Source organism: Bombina bombina, chromosome 3 (assembly GCF_027579735.1).
Source record: "Bombina bombina isolate aBomBom1 chromosome 3, aBomBom1.pri, whole genome shotgun sequence".
Classification (NCBI taxonomy): domain Eukaryota; kingdom Metazoa; phylum Chordata; class Amphibia; order Anura; family Bombinatoridae; genus Bombina; species Bombina bombina.
In genome coordinates, this window is record NC_069501.1 from 800,684,097 (window position 1) to 800,710,087 (window position 25,991).

Consider the following 25,991-nt stretch of genomic DNA (forward strand, 5'->3'; position numbering starts at 1 on the left):
ATATGTTTTTTTAAAGCTTTATTAGCTGTTTAAATATTGACAAAATAAGTGTAACGTTTTAGTTACAAGATTGCGGTGTTCTTTATGCTCAAATCCATATTACAAATGTTGAAATTACTGCAAATTAATTTGTTCGAAATCGTGGTAATTTACACACCACACATTTTCTATGGGTATCGTTGAGTGGTAATATGCGCTCGTATTATAAGTTGAAAGTGAATGCAATCGCACGGACACAATCACATTTACTGCTAAAAAAATGTATGCAACCTAGGGATAGCGCGCCAGTTGGGTGTTAAGTTTTTTCCCACTTTTTTTGCTCCAATGACTTCTATGGGGGAATAGGTTATCACACGCATTGTATGTAAGTTTAGCTTTTTGCACGTGTCAGATTAGCCCTGGAGTGATACATATTTACTTTCAACTTGTAATAACAGCGCAACCTGAGGTGCGCAAAAAGTTTACCGCTAGCGCAGTTAGCAGTCTAGCGAAAACATTAATTAGCGCTCCACTTGTAATCTAACCATTAATATAACAATCTCAATCTGTTCAATGTCCTTTTAAACATCCCAGACTAACCTGCCTGGGTTGATTGACATGCCCTTCTGCACAACTGGCTGATTCTAGTGCAAAAACTGTGGTGGGTGGTAAATGCTGTTCCCTACATTTTCTATAGTTGGTTGATTGTTATAGAGTTTGTACTGTTGTTTAGCTGAGAAACATGTAGTAGTCAGTGTTTTACTAGATTGTAATTATTATTTTTATAAATACTCCAATACCAGTAGCATCTAATTTACCAACTATTTTGTTTTCTTTTGTGGACTTCTCCCTGCATGAAAGTGCTTCAGTTTAGAGGTTTTAGCTTAAAGGAATTGTTCCTATGTTGACTGGATATTTGAGTTAACTGTAAGGCTGCAAATGACCGCAGATACTGTATATTTTGATGCACTATCTGAGTGAGCTTCACTTGTGAGTATTCTTCCTATTATGGAGCATTGCTTCTGTTTTCATTGGTACTTGCGGGATATTGTGCCATTGTAGTGCCTTCTCTTTGTATTTTGTCCATAGCTGGGAACTGTGTTGGCCCACTGGTTAATAATCAGGACCTGCTGGTAATATTATGGACTAGAAGACTGATCACTCCCCAACATCAATAATTCTGAGATTTGTTCAATGTAAGCTGTTTTGCTTGAATTCTATACTAGTCAGTTTTTTTTACATGCTTAAATAATAAAAGTTATATTTTATGAGATATTCTACTGAGACATCATAATTGAAATGTCACAAATCAAAACACCACTTTAAACACAGCAGCATTTTTAATGTTGTAATTAAGGTGTCTCCATTTGAAATGTCACAGGTCAAGGTAAGTTTAACCCCTTGACTAATAATGTGTTCACAATAATCAGCTACATTTGAGGAACTGTAACATTAAAAATACATTTTAAATGCTGCAATTTTTGCTGCAATGTTTAAGTGACAAATTGGTTTATTATATTACAGCAATCAAAATCTTAAAGGGATGGAAAGGTTAAAAGTGAAATTGCATAGGTTCATTTCAATAGGAAATTTGCAAGAAACTTCCATTAGCAAAAATGCTTCTAGTATTATTAATGTTTTTCAGAGGCATATGCACATATCCTGTTAGTGCCTGTGCACCAGCATTCAGACACTGCATGCTCAGAGAGGTGGCTGGGATGTGTATTGCTTCTGAATACATCATTTGTTTCATACAAATCACTCCAGACTCTGGGCCTGATATTCAAAAGCTCGCCAGCATGAGCAAAATCTTTTTTAGACCTTATATTGTAATGTAGGTATCACTCCTCATCAAGAACATTACACAGTGAGATAAATATCTTTCAAATTAAAATTTGTGTTTCTAACAGTGAAGAGCTTTTGCATATCAGCACTTCTTGTTGTAATTATACTGGTGCATGGGCCCTCACAGGATATGGGCGGATGATGCAGAAAAACACATAACTTTTATTAGAATTATTTTTGCTAAAATGCTCCTATTTCAAATTAAAATGCAAATATTTACATTTCATTTTTTACCTTTCTATCCCTTTAACAACCTTTTTTACCTTTGTTCACTTTTCAGTGTTTTTAAATATTATTTAACTGTGACCCAGATTCCGGTCTAGAATGTGCACTACAAGATTGTTTTTTTAACCTTTTTACAATGGTATTCTAACCTATGCATGTTTTAGGATGGTCAGGTTTTATTCAAAGCCTTTAGCTTTCCCACACTCGGATGTAGTTAGCCTATATTTTATGCAACATTTATGACAGTATTTTATGTTTCATTGCAGTTTGAAATGATTTCTTTGCAAACTGAATTTATGATATGGAAATTTGAATGTGATAACTGGTTTGAGTGCCCCATTTTTCCATGCCTTCTTTTACCGCTGAATCATTTTTTATGCTTTTGTCAGTATTTACTGTCTTACAGCTTCTGCTTTCAGGGTGTCTTTTTATTAGCTCCTTTGTTTCCGGTTGTGCCAATTTCACATGTTTTTGATGCATAAGACACAACTTAAATGTCAAAAATGGATTGAAAGTAGAAGCTGCATCAATCGTAATAAAATATTACACAACAGGAAACAAAGGTTCTGAAAAATTACACACCAAAAGCAGTAGCCTCATGACATAAATCTTCTCTCCTAACTTTATTTCAATCTTTTAATATTATTTTTTTTACCATTGACAAACACTTAAGTGCTATATTACAAGTGCGGCGCAAATGGTTTTGCACTAGGGCTATTTCTCAATCCATTTTTCTTCTGCTGATGTTACAAATCGGGAGAAATCACGATTGCGCAAAAAAGCTTTCATCCTATTGGCTGATTTGAATTTGAAGATTGAAATCAGCCAATAGAAATGCAAGGGTATCACCATATATAAAGGGGTACATTACATTCACTATTCAGTGTGCGGCTGGAGACCAGATGAAGAGGACCTCCCTGTTGAATGTCTGAAGAGAACCACCAATGTCACTGATGCCATCGCTGCTGACCTTGCCGCTGCCACCAGGATGAAGATAAAAGATGGACCACCAGCGCTAGGATGAAGATGGAACCCGCGATGAAGGTGGATGAAGATAGTGCACCACCGGGATGAAGCTGGAGAACCCATAATCATCTGTGAGTATCAATGCAATGCCCATCCAAATGCCCTTTTAGGGGGAATAGGGTAGTTTAGGATTGTTTAAGCTAGTTTTTTATTTTGGGGGGAGGGGGTTGTAATTTTAGGGGGTTATTGTTTTTGTTTTTTAAACAAAAGAGCTATTGGTAATTTATTTTTATTTTGGGGTGGGTTTAATTTTATAAGGGTAAGTTTTTTTTCATATTTTGTAATGGTATTTTTTTTTAGGTAAAATTAGCTATTAACTTAATTTTACACATCATTTTATTTTTTTATTTTAAGGTAGTTAGGATATTTTTAGTTAATTGAATGGGTATTTTAATTTGTGTTACGTTAGGGGTGTTAGGTTAAGGCTTTAGATGTTAGTTTATTACTTTACGTTCTGGTGGTTTAGGGGTTAATAGTTTATTTAGGTAGTTTGTAATGTAGGCGGTGACGGTTTAGGGGTTAATAGATTATTTAGAATTGTGATGTGGGGATGGCAGTTTAGTGGTTAATAGACTATTTAGATACTTTGCAATGTGGGGCGATGGCGGTTTAGGAGTTAATAGTATTTTTTAATTTATTGCGATGTGGGGGGATGCGGATTAGGGGTTATTAGGCTAGGGGCTTATGGTAGGGTTTTTTCAATTTTTTATTTTATTTTCGCGAGTAAGGTGTACGTTTTTTCCCACTTTTTTTTCTACATTCATTTCTATGGGGGAAAACATGCACCTGCACGGGAAAACTCCACTATCGATTTTTGCACTTTTCATGCTACTGCTAGCGCAAATTAATGAACTTCTCAACTTGTAATACCAGTAGAACCCGAGAGGTGCAAAAACCCTAACGCTAGAGATGTTTTCGCTATAGAAAAAGTTAGATTTACCACGGTACTTGTAATCTTGCTGCTCAAGGTCAGTCTAATGATTTTATTTGTAAACAGATTACACATTTAAAACTTTAATTTCACTATTTTAACCTTGTTTTAATGAAATTATGAAATTAAGGAGTTTATTTAAAAAAAGTTTTTTGTGGAAGTCTAAGATATGCCATTCAAAATGTGTTTTTAAGAAGTAAAAAATGCATGGGAAAAATTATGGAAAAATTAGCTGCTCTATTTTGCTAGAAAATATATTCTTATTCAAAAAAGAATTATGTATATATGGCCAAATGGTGATAGGACCAGGACCACATCAAGGTTTCTTCCTGCCAAGGTCCCTAACTTACAGCCACACAATGCATGCCTTCAACCAAACACACTGATACAAACAAGGGTAACACAGGCACTTTGTAATTTTCCTAGATACATATAAAACATGGAAAGGGACTGCACTCTCAAACCAGACTGGGTACCCATCCTATGACCCTGCAAAACTCACAGCCCTGGGTGCTCACCAGCACTCAAAGGCAGCTGCACAGCTTTCAGACAGATAACCCCAGACAAGCGAGGTTGCAAAGCCCATAAAGAAAATGACAAAACAAAATTATTGACACAACACATAGACAGTCTTGCACTCTCTTGCAAGAGCACAGATAAATTAAAAGCAAAATGGTAGAGTTAGTTACAGCATCTGACAAAACAGTGATGGGCCTAGAATCACGTCAAGGTCTCTTCCTCCCTGGGCCCCTATCCTACAGAAACACAATACATGCATTCAACCAAACACACTGAGATACAAACAACAGTGACACATGCCATTTGAAATTTCCCTAAACACACACAAAAGACAGAAATAGACTGCACTCCCAAACCAGACTGCGTACACGCCATATGACCCTGCACAGTTTTCAGGGCCTCAGGCAGTTAACTCCAGACAAGCCTAGGCGCAAAGCCCAAAGGTAAAATTACAAAACATAATTGTTAACACTACACTCAGAAAGTGTTGCATTTTCTTGCAAGCACACAGCTAGATTAAAAGCAAAATGGAAGAGTAAGTTACAGAATTTGGACAAACGCTAATAGGCCAGGACTAGGGATGGGCGAACGTTTTTATATTGAAATTTGAATGTTAGAACGAATGTTATTGGAGAAATTTGATTTACATAATAGAATGTTGATAAAAATGTTCTTAAAAATTCTATTATCGAATGTTATTTACAGTTTTCGAATGTCACATTCAAATTTAAATGTCACATTCGAATTCGAATGTCACATTCGAATTTGAATATCACATTCAAATTCAAATGTCACATTCAAATTTGAATGTCACATTCGAATTCGAATATCACATTCAAATTCAAATGTCACATTCGAATTTGAATGTCACATTCAAATTCTAATATTACATTTAGAAAACACAGTTGTAGACTAGAAATACTATTTTGAATTTGAATGTCACATTCTAATTCGAATGTATCATTCGAATATTACATTTATTAAACACAGTTGTAGACTAGAAGTACTATTTTGAATTTGAATGTTACATTCAAATTCGAATGTAGCATTCTAATTTGAATATTATATTTATTAAACACAGTTGCAGACTAGAAACATTTTTACTATTTAAAATTTGATTGTTACATTTGAATTTGAATATTACATTTAAAAAACACAGTATTAGACTAGAAATACCATTTTGAATTTGAATGTGACATGTGAATTCAAATGTAGCATTCAAATTTGAATATTACATTTATTCAACACAGTTGTAGACTAGAAATACTATTTCAAATTTGAATGTTACATTCAAATTCGAATGTCACATTCAAATTCGATTATTACATTTCGAAATTGAATAAATACATAGCTAAATATTCTATTATTTCGAACAAATATTTTCGAATTTTATTGAAAAATTTGAAAATAAAATGTTAGAATTTTATATAAACATTCAAAATTCAATTCGAACAAACTAATGTATTAAAATTCATTTTAAATTTCGAATGTTTAGAAACATTCGCCCATCCCTACCCAGGACCATGTCAAAGTCTCTTCCTTTCTGGGTCCATAACCTACAGCCACACAATGCATGCCTTCAACCAAACTGAGATACAAACAAGTGTGACACAGGCCCGTTGTAGTTTCCCTAAACACATACAAAACACAGAAATAGACTGCATACTTACAGCAATCACTCTTGCAATGCCGATCCATACCTTCGTGCAACCAATTACATGAGGGTAGGGTTTGTCAATCACCCCAGTCAAATTAAAGGGACATGAAACACACATTTTTTCTTTCATGATTTAGAAAGAGAATGCAATTTTAAACATCTTTCTAATTTACTTCTATTATCTAATTTGTTTTATTCTCTTGATATTCTTTGCTGACAAGCATATCTAGATATGCTCAGTAGCTGCTGATTGGTTGCTGCACATAGAAGCCTCGTGTGATTGGCTCACCATGTACATTGCTTTTTCTTCAACTAAGGATATCTAAAAAATGAAGCAAAATAAATAAGGCTCTGTTCTAGGCCCTCTACTCTTCTCTATTTATACTTCCTCACTGGGTAAACTTATTAGTAGCTATGGCTTCAACTATCACCTCTATGCTGACGATACTCAGATCTACCTATCCACCCCTGCACTCTCTCCTTCTGTCCTTTCCCACATCAGCAGCTGCTTATCTGGCATTTCTTCCTGGATGGCCTCTCACCACCTAAAAATCAATATGTCCAAGACTGAGCTTCTTCTAATCCCCCCAACTAATTCTACTCCAGTTTCTAACTTTACTATCACTGTCGGTGACACCACTATCTCCCCATCACCCCAAGTCTGCTGCCTTGGAGTTACACTTGACTCCAATCTGTCCTTCATACCCCACATCCAATCGCTCTCTTAATCCTGTCGCAACCACCTACACAATATCTCCAAAATTCATCCTTTTCTGAGTGCTGAAACTACTAAACAGCTAATCCATTCCCTAGTAAATTCCCGGCTTGACTACTGTAACAACCTACTAACTGGCCTTCCTCTCTCCTGCCTCTCCCCCCTTCAATCCATCCTAAATGCCTCTGCTAGGCTAATCCACCTCTCCTGACGCTCTGTATCTGCCGCACCCCTCTGTGAGTCCCTTCACTGGCTCCCCATTCACAGCAGAATTAAATTCAAAATTCTCACTTTGACCTACAAAGCCCTTACCAATGCAGCCCCCCCATACCTGTCCTCACTCATCAACAAATATACTCCAGCCCGTCCCCTAAGATCCAACAATGATCTACTCCTTGCCTCTTCTACCATCACCTCCTCTCATGCTAGACTACAGGACTTCTCTCATGCGGCACCAACCCTCTGGAATGCACTTCCTCGTGCTGTCAGACTTTCCCCCAACCACTCCTCCTTTAAACGCTCCCTAAAGACCTTCTTGTTCAGGGAAGCCTATAATCAAATCAGTAACTAATGAATTCCACTTGCCTAATAGTTGCCCTCATCTAACTTTACACTAACATCATTCCCATCTTTGCAGTCCCCACTTCCTGTTTCTCACCCTCCTACCCATTTAGATTGTAAGTTCCCACGGGAACAGGGCTCCCAATTCCTCCTGTATTTGTTTGTTAAATTTTGTTTGGTGTCTCATATTGTACTGTCCTTTTATCTTTGTTACCTATGAAAAGCGCTGCGGAATCTGTTGGCGCTTTATAAATAAAGAATAATAATAATAATAATAATAATAGAAGTAAATTGTAATGTTTAAATTTCTATTCTCTATCTGAATCATGAAAGAAAGATTTTGGGTTTAGTGGCCCTTTAAATCAAGGGGATTTTCACCCGCCAACTCCAAGTTAGTAAGAGGGTTTATGAAGCAGTGTTTTAAACTGCTGCTTTAAAAATACTGGTTGTAGGCTCAAATTAGTGAGCCTGAAACTGACCAGAGTATTCAACTCATGATAAATTGTGCCCTGAAATTTTTTTATAAAATGCTTGTATTTTTAGCAAAGGAAAGTATGCAGTTTTAGATAAAATATCAAAGACTCTAAGGTGTCTGACATTCCTACAGGAGTTAATCAGTTGTAAATGATCTATTCAGGACACAAGCAAAACTATTAAATGTGGCCTATACTGACTTTTGGGTTTAAATTATTTATCTACAAAAATCCCATAGACTTTAATGGTGTTTTTCTGTTGAAAAACCATTTGATAAGTTTTGTGATCAAACCATAGATATTATGTTACTTTCTACTAGATTCCGATATTCACTGTATATTACCTATCAATAACCTAGATTACGAGCTTTGCGTTGCGGCTTTTAACGCTGAAAAATTGGCAATTTTAGCAGAAAAGTAGTAAGGAACTATTGGGAGTCTTGTCAGTATAGCTATACCGCAAGCATTTTAGCCTCTAATGCAACGTCAATCCCGCACTCAAAACATGACGTCTTTGTGTGGAATTTTCATAACATCGGTATTACAGGTTGTGTGGTGAGGCTAAAGAGCTTGCGTTACAGCCTATACCGACACAATCCATTCTGCCATCTGAGAGCAGTAGTTATGGATTTTGTGTAACAAAAATGTTTTACAAAACTCATTACTGAAGTGTTACAAAGTACATTAACACCCATAACTACCTATTAACCTTTAAACCGCCACCCTCCTGCATCGCAAACACTATTTAAAATTTATTAACCCCTAATCTGCCGCACACCCACATTGTGGCTATTAAATAAACCTATTAACCCCTTTCCCCCTGACATCACCGCCACTATAATAAAGTTATTAACCCCTATTTCGCCACCACTAAATAAAGTTATTAACTCCTAAACCTCTGACCTCCCACATCGCAAAACGCTAGATTAAACTATCAACCACTAAACCTAACACCCCCCCTAACTTTAAATTAAAATTACAATATAACTCTATTTAAATAAATAAAAACTTACCTGTTAAATAAAAATAAACCTAACATTAAACTATAAATTAACCTAACATAACTAATCTAATTAAAATTAAAATATCTAAATTACAATTTTTTAAGAAAACTAACATTATGAAAAAATCTAAATTACAACTAAAAAAAAACCAAATTCTACAAAAAAATTAAATGATCTAAGTTTACCAAAAATAATAAACACTTAAATCACGAAAAATAAAAAACACTAAAATTACAAAAAATAAATGAAATTATCAAAAATAAAAATAATTGCACGTAGTCTAATAACCCTATAAAAAAGTCCCCCAAAATAAAAATACCCCCTAGCCTACAATAAATTACAAATAGCCCTTAAAATGCCTTTTGTAGGACATTGCCCTAAAACAATCAGCTCTTTTACCTGTAAAAATAATACAAAGTCTCCCCTAACAGTAAAATCCACCACCCAACCAACCCCCCAAAATACCTGGTAATGGCAGCGCTATGGGGGATGAAATAATGCTACTTTTGTTACGTTCGTTTAGCACTGTGTTTAGCGCAAAACTTGTAATCTAGGTGATTATAACTGGAAAATACTTTTGGCTTTATTATTCTACAGGCATTTACATGCCATTTTTTTTTTTAGGTTTTTAGTATATGTTAATAAATTGGACAACATATTAGCATATTAACATTAGGAAAAAGAATATTGCCATTTTACTAATTATTAGTGATACTATACCTGCAATAATCAGTATTATCCTGGAGATTCTATTCCTACAGTGGAATCAATTAGAAAGTCATAATGGGCTAAGCAGAAAATGAAAGGGACAATACGCACACAATGGCCTTGTTCTATTTCATGAGTTCATTTTTTAAACCAAATTTTAAACAATCCTGCGCAGTGCATCCTCTTCATACGGTCACTGCTGTACACTGAAGTTGAAGGCAAGGTAGCCGTTTCAAAATGGCGTGTTGTAATTAAAAAACGGAAAAAAGTGGAGCCCAGGAAAGCACTAATAAGCATTTATTAAATTAGCAGCAGGTAAAAAACAATAAAAATATACTTGCAAGTACAGGACAAACGGTATGACTCGTTTTGGCCTAAGCTGTCATCATATACCTGGTTTCAAAATGGCGTCCCTTGCATTCCTATTGGCTGATTTGATTCTTTAAATTCAAATCAGCCAATAGGATGAGGGCTTCTGAAATCCTATTGGCTGTTCAAAACATGCCCCCAAATGGCCTTGTTCTATTTCATGAGTTCATTTTTCTAAACAAATTCCCCTCAGCACATTAAGCTCCATTTATCACTGTTCTTTAGCTGGGAATCTTGTTCGCCCTTCTTTGCAAGGAGCAGGCAGCAGAGCAGATACAATTATTCCACTACCTACATTTATTGCACAAGGAAATTCTTGTAGCGGACTGATATCTGCTCTTATGTGAGAGAATGGCCTGTCAATCACAGCAAACAAATAAGTTAAGGGTGAGTCCATCCACCTCTGAGGTGACAGGAGGGTTAAGAAGCAATTCATTGGGCTCCATTTATCAAAGGCAGGGTGGACGAGGTTTGCAATATTAAACTTTGTCGGTCCAGCCTTGTGGTGAGTGGGCAACAGTACACTGCTCGCAGTTAACATTGCACAATCCGCTTATTGTGCAATGCTGCCCCCTGCTTGCGTGCAGCCAGTCACGTGCAATCACTGCTTGTTAAATGCAGCCCGGTGAGTTTACAGAGTTAAATTACAGGAACATAATAAAAATATTAATACATTTTATTATTTTGTTATGGATAACTTTATATTACAATTTCAAAGTTTTTCATGTACCTTTAATTCTTTAGCACAAGTTAAAGTGGTCACTTTGTTAAACTATATAAGAATGAAATAAATCTGTTTATTTTTTATTTAATGTTCTGCCTGTTTTCAAAGCTTGTCACATTTATCATACTTTGAATTTGAAAAAACTAATTGCAATGTGTTTGAGGTTTCATTTTGCTAACCACCCCAGTGATTACATTTACAATGAGCATGAGTGCAAAAAAAATTGTTAGCAAATATCTGTTTGAGAATGAAAGATGTGCAGAAACAATGAAGGCTTTTCATTGCACTGATTTTTCTTTTTCTTTATTTTTAATTGCAACTCCATTATGTACAAGATGCAAAATTAACTATGCGTCAGCGTCACCAATTTAAAAAATATTAGGCAGCACTCAAAACATTATGCAAGTAGAAAAAAACCTTTATTTAGCTTATAATAAAATGAAATGACTAACACAGTAAATTAATCCAGCTGTGTTATATTTTATTTACTCTGATATGATTGAAATATGTATATCAGGGTTTGCAATATTCAAACTTTTTGTTTTCATTACTCTATATTAAATTAAAAGGTGTCTACAGGGAGTGCAGAATTATTAGGCAAGTTGTATTTTTGAGGATTAATTTTATTATTGAACAACAACCATGTTCTCAATGAACCCAAAAAACTCATTAATATCAAAGCTGAATAGTTTTGAAAGTAGTTTTTAGTTTGTTTTTAGTTATAGCTATTTTAGGGGGATATCTGTGTGTGCAGGTGACTATTACTGTGCATAATTATTAGGCAACTTAACAAAAAACAAATATATACCCATTTCAACTATTTATTTTTACCAGTGAAACCAATATAACATCTCAACATTCACAAATATACATTTCTGACATTCAAAAACAAAACAAAAACAAATCAGTGACCAATATAGCCACCTTTCTTTGCAAGGACACTCAAAAGCCTGCCATCCATGGATTCTGTCAGTGTTTTGATCTGTTCACCATCAACATTGCGTGCAGCAGCAACCACAGCCTCCCAGACACTGTTCAGAGAGGTGTACTGTTTTCCCTCCTTGTAAATCTCACATTTGATGATGGACCACAGGTTCTCAATGGGGTTCAGATCAGGTGAACAAGGAGGCCATGTCATTAGATTTTCTTCTTGTATACCCTTTCTTGCCAGCCACGCTGTGGAGTACTTGGACGCGTGTGATGGAGCATTGTCCTGCATGAAAATCATGTTTTTCTTGAAGGATGCAGACTTCTTCCTGTACCACTGCTTGAAGAAGGTGTCTTCCATAAACTGGCAGTAGGACTGGGAGTTGAGCTTGACTCCATCCTCAACCCGAAAAGGCCCCACAAGCTCATCTTTGATGATACCAGCCCAAACCAGTACTCCACCTTGCTGGCGTCTGAGTCGGACTGGAGCTCTCTGCCCTTTACCAATCCAGCCACGGGCCCACCCATCTGGCCCATCAAGACTCACTCTCATTTCATCAGTCCATAAAACCTTAGAAAAATCAGTCTTGAGATATTTCTTGGCCCAGTCTTGACGTTTCAGCTTGTGTGTCTTGTTCAGTGGTGGTCGTCTTTCAGCCTTTCTTACCTTGGCCATGTCTCTGAGTATTGCACACCTTGTGCTTTTGGGCACTCCAGTGATGTTGCAGCTCTGAAATATGGCCAAACTGGTGGCAAGTGGCATCTTGGCAGCTGCACGCTTGACTTTTCTCAGTTCATGGGCAGTTATTTTGCACCTTGGTTTTTCCACACGCTTCTTGCGACCCTGTTGACTATTTTGAATGAAACGCTTGATTGTTCGATGATCACGCTTCAGAAGCTTTGCAATTTTAAGAGTGCTGCATCCCTCTGCAAGATATCTCACTATTTTTGACTTTTCTGAGCCTGTCAAGTCCTTCTTTTGACCCATTTTGCCAAAGGAAAGGAAGTTGCCTAATAATTATGCACACCTGATATAGGGTGTTGATGTCATTAGACCACACCCCTTCTCATTACAGAGATGCACATCACCTAATATGCTTAATTGGTAGTAGGCTTTCGAGCCTATACAGCTTGGAGTAAGACAACATGCATAAAGAGGATGATGTGGTCAAAATACTAATTTGCCTAATAATTCTGCACTCCCTGTATTTGTTAGTCTTCAAATGTATTCCTAATGATCCATTACCTGATGACTTGTATAAAATTGTTTACAAAACAGCCCCTTTACTTTTATATTATGATATAGCTGATGTAAAAAAGAAGCAGCAAAATAAATCAATATTCTAGTGGATGGTAAGAGAGAACCCAGCCCATTTATAAGTGTGAATGTATTGAACGTCTATTGACTTACTCACCCAACTCTTAAACACTGGGACTCTGAGGTTGCTATCACATCTCGATAAATGGAACAATATATATTCAATGAATAGTGCTGCTGTGCTAAACACAGGGGTCAAGTTTTACAAAAAAAAGTGTGGTCATTCACAAAGACTTCCACCCCCCTCACAATTAATATTATTTTACACACACACACACACACACACACACACACACATACACACTGTGTTTGTATGTATATAATCTATAGAATAGACTTTGGGCCTGAGAATCCTCCTCTCTCACAGGGTCTCACCCACTTAAAGGGACATGAAACCCAATTTTTTTTTCTTTCATGGTTTAGATAGAGAATATAATTTTAAACAACTTTCTAATTTACTTCTATTATCTAATTTGTTTCATTCTCTTGGTATAATTTGTTGAAGGAGCAGCAATGCACTAATGGTTTCTAACTGAATACATGTGTGAGCCAATCACAATCGACATATATATGCAGCCACCAATCAACATCTAGAACCTATGTTCTGTGCTGCTCCTGAGCTTACCTAGATAAACATTTCAGCAAAGGATAACAAGAGAAGGAAGCAAATTAAATAATAGAGGTTAATTGGAAAGCACATACACACACCTTTGAGCTTTTCCCAGTCAAACACCTTTTCATGTAGTGTATCAATAGTGTATTGAGCTGTGATAGTGGCCTCAGAGTCCCAGTGTTACAGATTTGCGTGAGCAAGCCTAAAATGCAGGTTAAGTAACAGCGGTCTAAAGACCTCTGATACTTAACCTCTCCACCACCTTAAGTGTGGCAGATTCCAATCATCCCACTCTGATCCTATCGGGATGATTAACAGCTCCCTCTTCCATGCAATTAGACGTGAGCAAGCTGGGGGCAGCATCCTTTTGTTGCCCACTCTGCACAAGGCTGGAAGGACAAGGTTCATGACAGTGAACCTCGTCCACCTGCCTGATAAAAAATGGAGCCCATAGGGCACGCTAAAAAGACATGCCAAATGCGCTAATCATTCTGTTTAACCATTCACTAGTAATACCAGATTGTGCTATATTAATAACATGATCCACAATATTTCTAGTGCATTCTGCACTATCAGTAGCACTCCACTTTTAATCTGAGTCCCTTTTTTCTTTTTTTTTAAACTTTCATGTTGTTTTTTTTAGATCAGACAAAAGAGTATTGCTTCTTTTTATAGTTCATTTACCTAGGCTGATATTGCATATATGTGACCATATTAACATTATTTTTTCAAATTATTTCAGTGCTTTCTTAAAGGGACAGTCTACCTCAATGGTTACCTTGTATCTAAACCTCTGCAGACTTCCCCCTTATCCCAGTGCTATATACAAACTTGAATTTTAGCTAATTAGTGCTGGTTTATGCAAAACTCATCAAGAGTGAGCACAATGCTATCTATATGACACACATGAACTAGCACTGTCTGGCTGTTAAAAGCACTGAGATTAGAGGCAGCCAGCAAAGGCTTAGAAACAGGCAAAGATTTAGAGGTTTAGAGGCTATAAAGTATATTAATATAATTAATATAACTATGGTGGCTGTGCAAAGCTGGGAAATGGGTACTAAATGTGTCTTCTTTTTTCTTTTCTTTTTTAACAATAAAAAAAATCAAGTAGACTGTCCGTTTAGCCTAAACCCACACACATGGAAAATCACAATTTATTGCTAAATCTATCTGAAACTACTAAACAGATTTGCTTTCTTCATCCAAAAGCAATTAGATGTCTTCTGGTTATGGGGCCCATTTATCAAGCGCCGTAAGGAGCTTGTGGGCTTGTTTTTCTGGCGAGTCTTCAGACTCGCCAGAAACAGCAGTTATGAAGCAGCGGTCACAAAGGCCGCTGCTCCATAACATTGTCTGTCTGCTCTGAGCAGGCGGACAGGAATCACCAGTATTCAACCCAATCGAGTGCGATCGGGTTGATTGACACCCCGTGCTGGCGACCCATTGGCCGCGAGTCTGCAGGGGGCGGCGTTGCACCAGCAGCTCTTGTGAGCTGCTGGTGCAATGCTGAATACGGAGAGCGTATTGCTCTCAGCATTCAGCGAGGTCTTGCGGACCTGATCTGCACTGTCGGATCAGGTCCGCAAGACCTTTAGTAAATAGGCCTCATTATCTCATTGTCAAATTTAAAGCAAATCTAGTATTTTTGTTGTTAAATTTCCATAGCACTATTTTGAAAAACTGCCTATTTTTATACTTTTATAATTAAAAACTGTTCAACATATTTACTTTAAAGTCTGTAAGGACTGGTAGCAGAGCTTAAATACCAAAATTAACAAATTTTAAAATTGAAGTTTTTTTTTCAGACAGTAGCATCACCTAGCGCAAACGATCAAGAGCTTGCCGACATGTAGAGAAATCACGTATAAGTTAGACCTTATATTATATATAATGTAGCGAAACCTCCTTCACATCCAGAACCCTGTATAGTGAGATAAACCGTTCTTAAAGGGACAGTATACACCAGAATTTTTATTGTTTAAAAAGATAGATAATCCCTTTATTACGCATAGCCCAGTTTTGCATAACCAACACTGTTATATTAATACACTTTTTACCTCTGTGAATACCTTGTATCTAAGCCTCTGCAGACTGCCCCCTTATCTCAGTGCTTTTGACAGACATGCAGTTCAGTCAATCAGTGCAGACTCCTAAATAACTCCACGGAAGTGAGCACGATGTTATCTATATGACACACATGAACTAGTACTGTCTAACTGTAAAAAAACTTTCAAAATGCTCTGAGATAAGGCCAAGGGGTGGTTTTAAACGGTTTAGAAATCAGTTTGAGGTATTTCAAAAATACCACCAAGGGAACAAAGCAAAATTGATGATAAAAGTCTATTGGAAAGTTGTTTAAAATTGCATGCCCTATCTGAATCATGAAATTTTAATTTTGGCTAGACTGTCCCTTTAAGTTAAAATGTATGTTTCAGAAATAATTTGAGCGACCTTGCCTTACCGACGAGACTTCTTAGATCATCTCGCCGGAGCAGAGAGCTTTGGATCATTGAACTCATAGTGATGTGCTGTGTACAGTTCTAAATTTCATTGCATGTTTTTTTTTTCTACATTAAGAAAAGGCTTCTTTTTTTTAAATATATTTGACGATTGAATAGATTAGTCTGAAATATAAAACAATGCAGCACAGCAGAGTAGTGTTTAATATATTTCTTTGCGCTTTATATATTACAATGTTTAATCAAAAACTTCAGTTTTATGACTACATTTTAATATAATTTATTTAGTAATGTGCTCGTTTGAGTTGTTATGTTTTGACAAGGGGCAAAGAACTTTTTTATATTCTTATTATATACTGTATGTTTGGGTGTTGGGTTATTCACATGTTATTGTACAAGCTAGCTTTTCCTTTGAATGTTTCCTCAAAGTATTTTTGCTCCCAAGCAAACTATCATACACATATACATTTTATTTTAATTAAGCAGCTATGATACAAATCATATTTTTCTACAGTGCAATTTTCCATGCCATCCTTAAATGAACTGATGTTTTAAAACAATTGTATATTAAAGTAAACTCATCTGCTAAGGGGCATAGAATAATATTTTTGTTAATTAGGCCAATTATTTCAAATGAAAATGGAAAATAATGAAACAGTGACAAACTAGAAATCAAAGCCACAAAAATTATGGCAATTGGTCTCTGATGATGTTTTCCATTAGCAGTAATAAACATTCTGCATATCACTGCAAGTATCACTATTCTGCTTCTTGTGGTCTATTTTTATATGTCTCGGTCACTCTGTGTCCCTGGCAACCGAGCAACGTTAGAATATCTGAACATCTTTTAAAACATTATTAAGCAGCAATTCATGTAAATCAGTTATGCATTAGGAACAATCAAACATTGATATTTAATAGGAAGAGTTCATGGTCAAAACATGCTTATATATTATAAAATAATTCAATCATAAACACATCTTGGAGAGATACAGTGCAAATTGATTTTGATTTATGCATTTTTAAAACATTGATAACAAATCATGTATTGTTCTTAAGGTTCACGTGACTTCATATCAACAGTATTTTTATCTCTGAAACAAGTGCCCCTTTGACAAGTGGAAATAAAAGTTTCAGTGCAATATTTTTAAATAATACATTTTTTTACTCTGATTATCATACACAAAAATTATGCTGATATCAGCAATGGGTTAATAAAACAAATAGACACTTAAGAGATATTAAACTGATCATTTAAAATCCCACTGCAGAAAGAAAATAACTATTTTTAGTCAACAAAAAAAATGACCACTGAGCTTTAGTTTGGGTATACTGTCCTCTCACACTGTATTTTTATAAGCTTTGGTCTGTGCAGCTAATGAGAAGTCACGTTGACCTCCCAAGAACTTGGTCCCTATGGAGTTATTGGTTGCCTGGACTGGAGCTTGTAAAAGGAAAACAGTAATATGTTTTACAAGCTGACATCATATTTTGTTTGTTTAAAGAAAAAAATTAAATTACACATTATTGCAATAAAAATGACACATCAAAGTAAATATGTATTCTAGTGGAATGGAGACAATTAAATTATGGTATTTAAGCAGTAACTGATACTGCTAGTGATAAAATTACATGCTCTAATGAATTTGAGCATGTCATTTTATCACAATAATGGCCCTTTAAATGCTGACATTTTAAAAAGCATTTAAATGTGTACGGATATACAAAAGAGCTGTAACAGTTTATTTTGCTATTTTAAAGGGATAGTAACCCAAATGTCTTATTTCATGATTCAGATAGAGCATGCAATTTTCAGCAACTTTCTAATTTACTTGTATTATCAATTTTTCTTCATTCTCTTGGTGTCTTTATTTGAAAAAGCAGGAATATAAGCTTAAGAGCCCCGGCCCAATTTTGTTTCAGCACCCTGGGTAGCGCTTACTGATTGGTGGCTACATTTACCCACCAATCAGCAAGTGCTGCCCAGGTGCTGAACTAAAAATGGGCTGGCTCCTAAGTTTAATATTCCTTTTCAAATAAAGATACCAAGAGTTCAAAGAAAAATTGATAATAGGAGTAAATTAGGATGTTGCTTAAAATTGCATGCTCTATCTGAATCAAGAAAGAAAAAAATTGGGTTTACTATACCTTTAAGATGAGTGATACCTTTTGGCTCTAAGGTGGCACTTTAACTATGTGTGTTCAGCATCTGTGCTAAATGCCACACATACCTGCCTGCTCTCAAGATACTCCTGCTGTTGCTATAGCTTTAGCAAGATGTAGAGATTGCAAGCCAGAATATCAGGCAGGTATTACAATTTATACCCTTGTGCACTAAAATCATTTGACACTGTCCCATATAAAAAACTAATTCACAAACTGTATCTCCTTGGTCTAGACTCAAAAAGTGGGAACTGAGTAGAATGCTGGCTTAAGGATAGAAAACAGAGTGTCTTAGTAAATGAAATACATTCAGTGGAGGGGGCTGTTACTAGTGGTGTTCCTCAGGGGTCAGTTCTGTGGCCTGTTTTGTTTAACATATTTATCAGAGATATCAGCAAAGGGCTACAGGGAAAAGTATGTCTGTTTGTAGATGTCCTGGGGAGGGGGGGGGGGCTTAGACAAAATGAGAAATGATATGCAACAATTGGAGGATTGGACAAATGACTGGGATCTAATGTCTGGGATCTAAAGTATAACACTGCAAAGTGTAAAATTATGCATTTAGGGAAGAACAATCCAAATAGAAATTATGGGGTAGACTTGCTGGACCTATATCTCTTATCTGCCATCAATATCTATGTTTCGGATATTATATAATTACATTTTAAGGAGTTCCTAAAGGGGCGAAATTGAATTGTCAAATTCTAACAGCAAAACACTTATTTTATTTTCATGACCATTTCATTTTGTCATTGGGGCCTATTTATTAATGTGCGAGCAGCCATGATCCGAAAATTATTGCGGATCATGGCCACATACGCTCTCATCATTTATCATTGCACCAGCAGTTATTATTATTATTATTATCAGGTATTTGTAGAGTGCCAACAGATTCTGCAGCGCTGTAAACATAGTCGGTGTACAGGATAGCTTTTGTAGGGGTCAAGTGGGTAGAGGGCCCTGCCGAGAGTTTCACTGTTGTAGTCGGCTCTTATGAAGTGATCTGTAAACAGCTGGGCCCATAGGCTTACAATCTAAGGGGTTCAAGGGGAAAGCAATGGTGTTAGGAAAGGTTAGTGTTGGTTGTATGCATCCCTGAATAGTAAAGTTTTTAGGGAGTGCTTGAAGCTGTTAAAACTAGGGGAGAGTCTTATGGAGCAAGGCAGGGAATTCCACAAGATGGGGGCCAGTCTGGAGAAGTCCTGTAAATGGGAATGTGAGGAAGTAACAAGAGAGGAGGAGAGGAGGAGATCCTGAGCTGATTGAAGGGGACGGGAGAAAGAGTATCTAGAGACAAGTTCTGAGATGTAGGGGGGAGCAGTGCAGTTGAGAGCTTTATATGTCAGAGTGAGGATTTTATGTTTAATCCTAGAGGCAAGAGGAAGTCAGTGAAGGGATTGGCAGAGAGGTGCAGCAGATGAAGAGCAACAAGTAAGGAAATGAGCCTGGCAGAGGCATTCATAATGGATTGTAAAGGAGCTATGCGGCAGCTAGGTAGACCAGAGAGGACAGAATTGCAGTAGTCGAGGCGGGAAAGGATGAGAGAGTGGATTAAAATCGTGGTTGTATCTTGTGTAAGGAAATGTCTAATTTTAGCAATGTTTTTAAGGTGGAAGCGGCAGGCTTTAGCCAAGGACTGAATGTGAGGAGTGAAGGAAAGATCTGAGTCAAGTGTGACCCCAAGACATCGGGCATGCAGGGTAAGGGTAATGATGGAATTATCAACAGTTATAGAAATTTTGGGAGTGGAGACATTGGGAGAAGGGGAAAAAATAAGGAGTTCAGTTTTGGAGAGATTTAGCTTAAGGTAGTGAGAGGACATCCAAGATGAGATGTGAGAAGACAGTTAGTGACACGGGTTAGTAAGGAAGGAGGTAGGTCTGGTGCAGAGAGGTAGATTTGGGTGTCATCAACATACAAATGGTATTTAAACCTATGGGACTTTATTAAGGAGCCTAGTGACGACGTGTAGATTGAAAAGAGAAGGGGACCAAGGACAGAGCCTTGAGGTACCCCAACAGAAAGTGGTAACGGGGCAGAGGATGCTCCGGAGAAGGCTACACTAAATGTACGGTTAGTCAGATAGGAAGAGAACCACGAGAGAGTTGTGTCACAGATGCCGAAGGATTGGAGAGTTTGGAGCAGAAGAGGGTGGTTAACAGTGTCAAAGGCTGCAGACAGGTCAAGGAGGATAAGCAGAGAGAAGTGGCCTTTGTATTTTGCTGTAAGTAGGTCATTGGTAACCTTGACAATTGCTGTCTCTGTAGAGTGATGGAGCTGGTGCAATACCGCCCCCTGCAGATTTGCGGTCAATTGGCCGCTAGCAGGGGGTGTCAATCAACCCGATCGTATTCTATCGGGTTGATTTCTGTCCACCGCCTCAGAGCAGGCGGACAGGTTATGGAGGCCTGAAGGCTCGCCGGAAACACGGGGCATCAAGCTCCATACGGAGCTTAATAAATATGCCCCATAATCTTAAAGCTAACACTCATCATCATACCTATTAGATATGTCTGGTAAAATTAAAGAGAGCTCAAAGCTTTTAACATTCATTTAAAGAGCAACATTTATAAATGTTTAACAGTTGTGTACTCAATATTCATGCTCATCTCTGATTGGTAGGGATTACCTATAAGTCACTGAGAATTAATAGGAAGTACACAACTAATACTGCTGTATTAGCTTCACAATACATTTAGGCAGCTTTAATTTGTTTAAGCACAATAAATACATCTGTATAAACACTGTGCTTTCATATACATGATAAAAGATTGGGGAGAACAATGACTCTTTAAGTAAACCTTTAATTTTCAAAAACATTACCTCCTTTATACAGGGAGTGCAGAATTATTAGGCAAGTTGTAATTTTAGAGGATTAATTTTATTATTGAACAACAACCATGTTCTCAATGAACCCAAAAAACTCATTAATATCAAAGCTGAATAGTTTTGGAAGTAGTTTTTAGTTTGTTTTTAGTTATAGCTATTTTAGGGGGATATCTGTGTGTGCAGGTGACTATTACTGTGCATAATTATTAGGCAACTTAACAAAAAACAAATATATACCCATTTCAATTATTTATTTTTACCAGTGAAACCAATATAACATCTCAACATTCACAAATATACATTTCTGACATTCAAAAACAAAACAAAAACAAATCAGTGACCAATATAGCCACCTTTCTTTGCAAGGACACTCAAAAGCCTGCCATCCATGTATTCTGTCAGTGTTTTGATCTGTTCACCATCAACATTGCGTGCAGCAGCAACCACAGCCTCCCAGACACTGTTCAGAGAGGTGTACTGTTTTCCCTCCTTGTAAATCTCACATTTGATGATGGACCACAGGTTCTCAATGGGGTTCAGATCAGGTGAACAAGGAGGCCATGTCATTAGATTATCTTCTTTTATACCCTTTCTTGCCAGCCACGCTGTGGAGTACTTGGACGAGTGTGATGGAGCATTGTCCTGCATGAAAATCATATTTTTCTTGAAGGATGCAGACTTCTTCCTGTACCACTGCTTGAAGAAGGTGTCTTCCAGAAACTGGCAGTAGGACTGAGAGTTGAGCTTGACTCCATCCTCAACCCGAAAAGGCCCCACAAGCTCATCTTTGATGATACCAGCCCAAACCAGTACTCCACCTCCACCTTGCTGGCGTTTGAGTCGGACTGGAGCTCTCTGCCCTTTACCAATCCAGCCATGGGCCCATCCATCTGGCCCATCAAGACTCACTCTCATTTCATCAGTCCATAAAACCTTAGAAAAATCAGTCTTGAGATATTTCTTGGCCCAGTCTTGACGTTTCAGCTTGTGTGTCTTGTTCAGTGGTGGTCGTCTTTCAGCCTTTCTTACCTTGGCCATGTCTCTGAGTATTGCACACCTTGTGCTTTTGGGCACTCCAGTGATGTTGCAGCTCTGAAATATGGCCAAACTGGTGGCAAGTGGCATCTTGGCAGCTGCACGCTTGACTTTTCTCAGTTCATGGGCAGTTATTTTGCGCCTTGGTTTTTCAACACGCTTCTTGCGACCCTGTTGACTATTTTGAATGAAACGCTTGATTGTTCGATGATCACGCTTCAGAAGCTTTGCAATTTTAAGAGTGCTGCATCCCTCTGCAAGATATCTCACTATTTTTAACTTTTCTGAGCCTGTCAAGTCCTTCTTTTGACCCATTTTGCCAAAGGAAAGGAAGTTGCCTAATAATTATGCACACCTGATATAGGGTGTTGATGTCATTAGACCACACCCCTTCTCATTACAGAGATGCACATCACCTAATATGCTTAATTGGTAGTAGGCTTTCGAGCCTATACAGCTTGGAGTAAGACAACATGCATAAAGAGGATGATGTGGTCAAAATACTCATTTGCCTAATAATTCTGCACACAGTGTATTATTTAAACAATATCCTTTTAATATTATAATACCTTGCTGAATGAAAATTGAGTACTGCTAAATTTAAATATGTATTTTTAGATACAGTTTAGGATCTCATTCTGATAAATTCAAATAATGTTGTTAATGCAGCTCATCACAGGCAAAACAACTAATGAGTTCTGTTGTACGTGTTTGTTCCTCAAAATCATCCCCTAGGCCAGTGATTCTAAATGCATTTGGCTTGTGGCATTCCTTATATGTTTCTGAAATTCACGTGGCATCCCTATTTCTTTCTATTTAATTCCCGTGACACAAGAAGAACCCTATTCTTCTATGTTACACCTCCTTGCTTTTATAGATAGTATTTTAACCCTTTCGCTACTGAGAATTTCAGAGAAAAATGCCCATAGTACGCAAAGGATTTTTAGCATTTTTTCTATCATTCCATTTAATCAGAAATAGTCTTTGTTTTGTTGTTGTTGTTGTTTTTTTTTTTACATTTACCATTGAAATCTATATATATTTTTAAAGTAGGCAACCCAAAGTATTGATCTAGGCCAAATTTGGTATATTTGTTGCCACTATTTGGCTGCAAGATACAATCAAATAAAAAAAGTTAACTTTTTAAAAAAACTTTCGGTTTCTCATTGAAATTATTTACATACAATTACTGCAGTCATAACACAAATGGTTGTAAAAACTTTTTTGGGATTCCCTTTGTTCAAAAATAACAGACATGCATGTCTTTGCCATTGTTTTTTGGCAATTAAAAGGCCTCTAATTGCAACTGTGCACCACACTTGAAATTCATTGCAGTAAAGAGGTTAATCAGTTAGTTTGTAAGGTAATTATCTGCTGTTGTGCAGAGATTACCTTTCCACCTGACACCCCAACCCTGATCCCTACCTGATCGCTACCTGATCCCTCCAAACAGCTCTCTCTCTCCCACACACAAACTGGTCACCACCATCTTAGGCACTGGCAAACAGTCTGCCACAATCACAGCTTCCTTATCATATGGAGGCAGAGGCATTCTGCCTCCTAGATGTGGCACCTGCTGTCTAAGCTGACAGTGAGGACCACAACTGGCACCTCTGTGTTGGACATAGGTACTACATCAATAGTACATTGGGCAAAGTACTGTGTGACATAGTACCTACGTTCAAATGGTGCAAGGGGTTAATATAAATGTATGTCCAATGAAGGACTACATCAACAATATGTAAGAGATTATGGGGCCTATCTATCAAGCTCCGAATGGAACTTGATGGCCCGTGTTTCTGGTGAGTCTTCAGACTCGCCAGAAACAGCAGTTATGAAGCAGCGGTCACAAAGACCGCTGCTCCATAACCTGTCCGCCTGTTCTGAGCAGGCGGACAGACATCGACGGAAATCAACCCGATCGAATATGATCAGGTTGATTGACAGCTCCCTGCTGGCGGCCCATTGGCCCCGAGTCTGCAGTGGGCGGCGTTGCACCAGCAGCTCTTGTGAGCTGCTGGTGCAATGCTGAATATGGAGAGCGTATTGCTCTCCGCATTCAGCAATGTCTTGCGGACCTGATCCGCACTGTTGGATCAGGTCCGCAAGACATTTCATAAATAGAGGCCTATAGCTTGAATCTGACTCGAGTCTGCGTATGTGATGCTGAATACTGAACTATGTAATATCCATTCCCAGAATTAAACTCAGCACTCTTGTTTTCTTGTTTTCTGCTGTCACATTCTTACCTGAATGGTATCCATCCCTTTAATTTCCTCTGCAGCAGCTTATTCCTTGACCACTAGAGGACTCATCATTTTGTGATTCCTGCTTGCTTGTACCTGTCTGGCTGCTCAGCTATATATGGGCTTGCCTCTTCCCCCATTCATGTGCTCTGACATGATATAGATTTATCTGTATCCAGTACTGTGAAGTGTTAATTCAACCTGCATTGTTATTCCAGGTACCTGTTTTTCCTGTTACATTGCTTTCCAAGGACCTGTGTATCCTGCCTGTGTATCTTGTTGCATTTCTATTCCAAGGACCTGAGTATCTTGTAACATTGCTATAACCAAGTACCTGCATTTTTGTTTTTTTTACATTGATATTCCAAGGACCTGTGTAACCTGCCTGTGTATCATGTTGCATTGCTAATCCAAGTACCTGAGTATCTTGATGCATTTCTATTCCAAGTACCTGAGTATCCTGTTACATTGCTACAAGCAAGTACCTGAGTTTCCTGTTACGTTGCTATTCCATGGACCTGTGTATCCTGTTACATTGCTATAACCAAGTGCCTGAAGTATCTTGTTACATTGCTATAACCAAGTGACTGAAGTATCTTGTTACATTGCTATAACCAAGTACCTGAAGTATCTTGTTACTTCAGGCACTTGTTTATTGCAATGTAACAAGATACTTCAGGCACTTGGTTATAGCAATGTATCTTGTTTCATTGAACTTTACCTTTGCTTGATATCAGTCTGTTCTTACTTTGTTTATCTGCAATAAAGAATCTTTATTCTTCTGCATAATTATGCTCCAACCTGAACACCACAGAGACATGACAAACTATGACACTTCTTTTCCACTATGATATATTCAGCTTGTAGCTGAGGGACCCTGTTTTTCCCCAATACCCTAGATCAGTATTTTTCAAGGCCAGTCCACAGGAAACACTAACAGACCTGCTTTTCATGATATATGAACTAGAGCTTGGGTGAAATAATCAGCTAATCATTAGCCATATTTACTTATTCTGATCCATCAGCTGGATTTTTCACATGCTCTGTTGTTCAGATATTGTGAAAATCTAGCCAATGACAGTGGAGGGCCCTCTAGTGGGCCTGTAACAACATTAAGGGATTATCAACTTGAAGTCTGGAGAAATGCTAAGTTGTGTTGCTACAATGTTGCAAATGGAGAGGCGGTGTTTGTTCTTACCTTTATAGGGTCCTGCAGCAGTGAGTTCAGCCTCTTTCGGTTTCTAGACTTCAAGAAGAAGGTTTCTGAAGATTTTGCTGAGATTCCAGAAGTGGAGCATGGAGAGATCCAGGAGAAAATCTGTTCCTCCCAAGCGATACAGGGAGGTGGTGGAGCTGTCTGCAAGGAAGAAGGGACCTGCAAAACAGAGACAGGAGCCTGAGTCAGAGGATCTGGTACCCCCCACTCCCCAAAAATCCCCCCCTGCTAGGAGTTTTAATAAAGGAAAGGGCAAGGCAGGGGGAAAGTCAGGGGTAACAGGCCCTAGTTCTGAGGCCCAGACTAGGGTGGAGCAGGGGGTAGGCCCCAATCCAGGGCTGCATGCCGGGGGGGTTGGGGCAATGGCCAGGGGGGGTATTGTGGGGCCTGATGGTTGCTCTGTGGCCTTGCTGGGGCTGATTTTATAGGGCAGTTTGCAGCCTTGC

At 37.7% G+C, this 25,991-nt stretch overlaps 1 protein-coding gene and 1 pseudogene across 2 annotated transcripts in view; one reads left to right on the plus strand and one right to left on the minus strand.

Annotated features, from left to right (window-relative positions):
* The window catches only part of GABRG3 (gamma-aminobutyric acid type A receptor subunit gamma3), a 1,437,912-nt gene that overhangs the window by 239,818 nt on the left and 1,172,103 nt on the right, over positions 1–25,991 (plus strand). The gene's annotated exons all lie outside the window — the stretch shown is intronic.
* LOC128651462 (TBC1 domain family member 24-like) overlaps positions 1–25,991 on the minus strand; it is a 53,761-nt pseudogene that overhangs the window by 27,320 nt on the left and 450 nt on the right.